Raw genomic sequence first — 7,111 nt, 5'->3', positions numbered from 1 at the left:
TCTCTTTTGCACTGCTGGTGAGAATGCAAACTGGTGCAGTCACTCTGGAAAACAGTATGGAGGTTCCTCAAACAATTAAAAATAGAACTACCCTATGACCCAGCAATTGCACTTCTAGTTTTTATCCAAGGGATATAGGCATGCTGTTTCCAAGGGGCACATGCACCCCAATGTTTATAGCAGCACTATGAACAATAGCCAAAGTATGGAAGGAGAGACCAAATGTCCCACGATGGATGAATGGATAAAGAAGATGTGAGATATATATATACACATATACACACAATGGAATATTACTGGGCAACCAAAAAGAATTAAATCTTACCACTTGCAACTACATGGATGGAACTAGAGGGTACTATGCTAAGCGAAATTAGTCAGAGAAAGACAAAAATCATGACTTCATTCATATGAGGACTTTAAGACACAGAACAGATTAACACAAGGAAAGGAAACAAAAATAATATAAAAACAGGAAGGGGGACAAAACAGAAGAGACTCATAAAGATGCAGAACATACAGAGGGTTACTGGAGGGGTTGTGGGAGGGGGGATGGGCTAAATGGGTAAGGGGCATTAAGGAATCTACTCCTAAAATCATTGTTGCACTATATGCTAACTAACTTGGATGTAAATAAAAAAAGTAAAATTAAACTAAAAAAATAATAATAATAATTAAAAAACAGCTTTGGTCTCATTCAAGTTGATAAAAAATATCACTTTTCCTTTATCTAGCTCAAGCTGTAAAATGTTAAATAGTGAGACTATAAAACTCAACAAAAGAAACAACTGGGGAAGGCATTCTTTGTGAATGGACATGAAACCTTACAGGTAAAGTTGGAAATCTTATGCCGCATAGTACATTTTGTTTTTTAAATGAGACGCTTTCTCTCATCTCTTAAGAATTAAAAAATGTTTTTCCTACCTTGCTATTTCTCCCACTGTCGCTATTTTCATTGTCAAGTGAACTCACTTTTTTCATTAACAAATCAAGCAAGATGAGAATGTCCATTATTTGAGCAGATGCCTGCAAATATCTGCAGAGGTGGAAGAGCAAGTACGAATATGTCATGTTGATTCTGGATTTCTTTCTTCTAGGGTGTCCATCATTCTTGAGTATTAGATATTTTTGCATATTTAGAGATGTGCAGTAAAAAGTTTCATGAAGTAATGGTTGTGGTTCTTCTCACTGAGAGAACAAAAGTTTTAACCATCCTTGTGAATTCAAGGCTGAGTCAATTTAGACAAGGAAAGTAGAAAGAATGCCAAGTTTTGGCAATGGATTCAAATACTTTATCAATGAATAAATTATCTGTGGTTGGAACACCAAACATGAAGCTTAGAAGCAGTGGGTGAGGAAGGCAGGTAATATTTTGATTTCTATACAGGACTAACATACTGAAATATAGATGATATAGGCATACAATTTAAATTATAGATGAAAATTCTCACCTACATTCTTTGAGAGCAAGGGTCATAGATTAATCATTTTTACATCGGCCTATTTCCTTTACTCCAGGTGATTTCATCCATTCCCATGACTTAAATGTCAATGTATATCATGCCTAGGATATATGTCATTTAAATGTATGACTTCCAAATTTGTATCTCTAACCTGGACCATTTTGTGGAGCTCCATGCTAGCACGTCTAAGTATTTAACCTGGATATTTAACAGGAATCTTAAAATGAACATGTCCACAGCAGAATTCTTTATTTTCCCCTGAAATCCTGCTCCACACAGCATTTTCCATTCCTGGTCATGAAACTACTACCCAATTACTGAAGCCCCAGATACAGACATCATCCTCATTCTGCCTTTTCTCTTTTATCACCATCACTCACCTCGTCAGCAACTTCTACTGGCTCTACTTCCAGAATGTTACTCTTATCCACCCACTGTTTTCCATGTTCACTACTGCCACCTTTATCCAAGCACCATGAGTCCTTGCCTTTTCTATCGCAGCAGCATAATTGCTATCACAGCTTTCCCTCTCCACCTGCTACAAACTCTTCCAAATAGTAACTTCAAACATCAACCAAATAATGTCACTGAACTGTTTTGTCACTACAGACAGAAAAAAATCCCAACTCATCACCCTCACTTACAAGGCACTACATAATCTACCTTGACTCTCCAGGGTCTCACATCAGTTAGTAAGACCACTGAAGTAGGGCTGGCAACACAAGTTAGTGGGGAAGGCAACCTAGTTTTTAAAAACATTGAAAGGCCTTCACTGAAAGAGAATGTGTTTAGGGAAAAGGAGTTCCCCTACTCATTTTTAACGACTTTTCTAAGAGCTAGAGATTTTCACCTACAACATAATCAATTTGAGAGGAAAAAAAATCTAAGAAGGTGTTAATGAAAAAATGCTAAGCATCCCAAATTGCAAGTCCTCTTCAATAGGGAGCATAAGATCATTAGTGGAATTAACTTGGAATTGAATAGCTATTTTGGGACCCCACAGCACACACCCCAACTATCTTTCATCCAAAAATGTTATCTCTAACCTGTGACCATTCTTTCCCCAAACTGACCTCCTACAAGGCACTTGCAAAAAATCCTGCCTCAATATTTTATTTCTCTGTAGAATACCCTTTATCTTTACAAATCATCTTTACAAAAAATGAATTGTACTGAAAGTTCATTAAGGCATTATCGTGGGACCTCTTTCTAATATTAGCTGTTAAATCCTCAGGTTGTAATCAAATCCTTCGAGCACTTTATTACCTAAACAATATTGAGTGTGGCCTAAAACAGGTAATATTTTGCCAAACCCAGACCAATGGTGGGAGGTTTCAGGATGGGGCTCCAATGTGCATTTATTCATAGTTGTTGGTATTGCTTTTCAGAAGTTTCAATGGTGGTTTGAATTTCTCAAGGGTTACACTATGATTTCTCCTGTGTAGTGTTCTACAGCCTCACTGATTAGCCACTTACAAGAGTATAAGCCCCCATCTTCTTAAAATAAATAGCCTGTAGTCTCCCAGGATCATGACAAAGTACCATACAGTAGGTGGCTTAAACAATAGAAATTTATTTTCTTACAACTCTGGAAGCTACAAGTCCCAGATCAAGCTGCTAACAACATTGGTTTTGGGACACATCTCTCTTTTTGGTTTATGGACAGCCATCTTCTCATTGTATCCTCACATGGCCTCTTCTCTGTGCATGCCCAAAGAAAGAGACAGAGAGATAATCTCTGATATTTTCTCCTCTTCTAAGGATACCAGTTCTATCAAGTTACAGTTCCAACCTTATGACTTCATTTAAACTCAGTTACCTACTTAACGGCCCAATCTCTAAAGATGGTCACACAGAGGATTATGGCTTCCACATATGAATTTTGGAGAGGACACAATTCAATCCCTAACAAAGAGACTTTGCAATATTGGGAGGAGCATCTTAACAGAAATCTCCAGTTAAAACCATATAATCCGAACAACTGAAGTATGGGCTAAAAGTGGTGTCACAAATCTGGCACTAGGGGACACGTAAACTGAACTGAACTATATAGACAGCAATGTAAATCTAGTTAATGCCAGTCAGAGCAAAATATCATAATTTCAGTTTTAAACACAATAATGTGCTGTTTTTTACTTGTAGCAAGAATTACTATCAATCTCCATTCATTGGGCCAGAGACCCTTGTGGTGTTACCAAAAGCCTTGCCCATCATGTAGCACACTACCTACACTTGTGAGTTCATTATGCCAGATTTTTCATTGTTCAAATTAACTCTGATTATAAGTTAGGGATAAATAAAGTAAACAAGCATGCAAAGTTTGGGTTTTTTTTTCTTTCAGAGAGGAGAAGATTTAATGCACTGTAGGAGTAATTTACTAAATAGTACTTCAGCTTCTTACTAATTTCAGGTCATGCATTTAAGTGCACACAGCCCCAGATGTCTCATAAGTCAACAACACTACATAAACAACACCATTTTATCCTGAATTGAGCACGTTGAACACTGGCAAAGTTCAAATTTGCTAGAATCCGTACTTTGTAACCTGCACTCCATTTCAATCATCTCAAGTAAGGAAAGTTTGCTGGCATACATTTTTTTCTTTGTTGATTCTCTGGTATAACACAACTGTTCAGCCACACTAATAACTTTGACAATATCCAAAACTACCTCATCAATTTATGAAAGCAGTAGAGCTTTACTAAGCCATAACTCTTTAATTGGAGTCAAATAGCTGTTTCTTTGACACTAAGTGTTGCCCACCTAGATTTTGTAACCTAATTTCCTTAGCTAATGAGAACAGTGTGTCACAGTAGATAGAAGTTGGTCTGAAAATTAAAGCAGCAAATGTAACGGAGTTTTCTGTTCCAGGGAGAGTTACTTTGAAATCCAATAAGGACAACACTGATTAAAAAGGAGGTAGTTTAGGTTTCACTAGGACTTCCAGCATGTATATTCTTGCATATACAAATGATGAGACCAGTACATAAAGTTAGTCATAATCAAGGAAGCTGTTCACTTATATAATCACTTTCACTCCCAGGTTAATGGTATAGCTGAAAATTGACGTCTAAAAATGGCTACTAAAATAATTCAGGCATCAGGTAAGAATTTGGAGCTGAACAAAGTATAGGATAGTTGCTTATAAAATAGAATATTCAGAATTACACAAAACCATATAACACCATCATTTACAGTTGGAAGCTTGTTGAAGCTCCCTGGGGTATTTTGTAAGTAAAATTAGGCCTTAAGTGTCTGTGAAATTATGAACCTTTGCACGCATTAATTTGCATAAGTATAAATAACTTTCTGAATCTAGATCCAGCCTCTATCACTACCTCTGAATTACAGTGTCAACTTTATCTCAGCAGAGTATTTCAACAAACACCATCAATGAATACTGAGGCCTTTTATGTGCCAAACACTGCTCGTGTGTATGAGCTGACAGCTGAGAGCAGGAATAGACAATAAGTAAGCTTTAAAAAAACAGACTAAATGATTCCAGATGGTGGCTCATGTAATAAACAATTAAGAAAGTAATAAGTTAGAAAGTAATAGGGTAGGAAGACATACTATAAATAGAGTGGTCAGAAAACCCCCTTCTGGACATAGGACACTTAAGCTGAGAACTTTTAGTTTAAGAAGAACTTTTAGATAAGAAGGAACCATCCATGTGAAGACAATGGAAGAGTGTTCGAGGCTTTTGAAAAATCTGAAATGAATTGGAACATGGCATTCTTGAGGAATAGTAAGAGGGCCAGTGTGTCTCAGTGTAGAAGGTAAGAATGGTAGAAAGGAGTTAAGGTCAGGAAGCTAATTTAATAACATGTGGCCCAATCCTAATGTCTACAGGAAGGGAGGACACTAGGGAAGGATGAATTTCTAACTTCCTATCCAGGAGTAGGGAGAAGCAAAAACAGAGCTTCAAGGCTGCTAGAATAGAATGACCTCCTCTGTGCTCCCTTAATATTATAATTATTATTCTTGCTAGAGAAGGGGCCAGCAAGCTTTTTATTTCTCAAGCAGGGGCTGGGAAAAGGATAAGTTACAAATATTTTAGTCTTTATGGATAAGTTACAAATATTTTAGTCTTTAAAGGCTCTTTTTAAACTATTCAATGTTGAGGGCACCTGGATGGCTCAGTTAGTTAAGCATCAGACTCTTTGATTTTGGCTCCAGTCTTGGTTTCATGGTTTGTGAGTTCAAGCCCACCTCAGGCTCAGCACAGAGCCTGCTTGATATTTTCTCTCTCCCTCTCTCTCTGCCCCTCCCTGCTCACTCTCTGTCTCTTAAAATAAATAAACTTAAAAAAAAACTATTCAATGCTGCTGTTACATATATGAATGAATGAAGGTGACTGTGTTCCAGTAAAACTATATTTATAAAAACAAGCAGTGGCCACCTTTGACCTGCAGGTTTGCTGATCACTATTCTAAAATCTCTAAAGAATTTAACATCTGTGCAGTTCACTTCTATATCAAAAATATTATCATTCTAATGTAGTATCTCTTTAAGAACACCAGGTTACTTTTATTCTACTGATGCTAACTGAAAAAGAAATTCTCTATGAAAGATTTGAGTTCCAAACATTTAATGCTTAAATTAATTTGCACATCCTCAACTGATACATGTTGTCAAGGAGGCTCCCACACTATGTTTTCATTATCTCACTTTTCCCATCATTCATATAGATGGCTCCTTGGTAATTTCATCCTTCATTTCAAAACTCTTGTTATGAGGCAATAGACCATTAATGCGGCACATAGATCTTCCTGAAATCTAGATGAAGAACTTAATGAAGCTACAGGACACAAAATAATTGCCAGTAGAATACATTTTCCTAAATCCGTTATGGTATTATCAACAGTTTAATGGTAGTATATTTCCATGTAGGCTGTATACCAGGGAAGTATTAATAAAATTATACTATTTACATAAATCACTATATCAGGGAAGAATTATGTGTTTGTCACAACCAAAACACACAAAAAGGGATCAAATGACACTTTTAAAAATGATGATTGAATCCCAAGCTAAGAATATAGAAAAATGGATAATTTCATGGATGAGTTTTAGGTCAGAATAGGTCCATCAAATGCCAATGTTTCTTGCTCCAAAATGTCACTTTGGCTTAACCCCTTGTTTTCTTTTTTCTTTTTTTTTTTTTTTGACATTTATTTATTATTGAGAGACAGAGAGACACAGAGCATGAGCAGGGAAGGGGCAGACACAGAATCTGAAGCAGACTCCAGGCTCTGAGCTGTGAGCACAGAGCCCAATGCAGGGCTCGAACTCACAAACTGCAAGATCATGACCTGAGCTGAAGTCGAACACTTAACCAAATGAGCCACCCAGGCACCCCACTAACCCCTTGTTTTCTTGCAGACAGCTCCTCACTTAGATCAGGTCCTCCTCTCTCTATGCCTGGTATTAAAGTACTTTTTGTTTACCTCTAAGTCTCTTATTTCTAAGTTAGCCTTTTTTCCCCATAACCCCTAGAACAACCTCTAAATAATATTTTCATCAGTATTTTGCCACTTTGCTTAAAACTTTTAGAGTAGCATGCTCACTTATATGTGGAATCTTAAAAACAAAACAAAACAGAACAAAAACAACAATAACAGCATCAAAACTCATAAATACAGAGA

General features: G+C 36.7%; 1 pseudogene; it reads right to left on the bottom strand.

The window, feature by feature from the left end:
* Positions 1–3,597: 3,597 nt before the first annotated feature.
* LOC125914946 (uncharacterized) lies at positions 3,598–3,732 on the bottom strand (annotated as a pseudogene).
* Positions 3,733–7,111: the final 3,379 nt, after the last annotated feature.

Source organism: Panthera uncia, assembly GCF_023721935.1.
Source record: "Panthera uncia isolate 11264 chromosome D3 unlocalized genomic scaffold, Puncia_PCG_1.0 HiC_scaffold_8, whole genome shotgun sequence".
Classification (NCBI taxonomy): Eukaryota; Metazoa; Chordata; class Mammalia; order Carnivora; family Felidae; genus Panthera; species Panthera uncia.
This window is presented reverse-complemented; position numbering and strand designations above follow the sequence as displayed.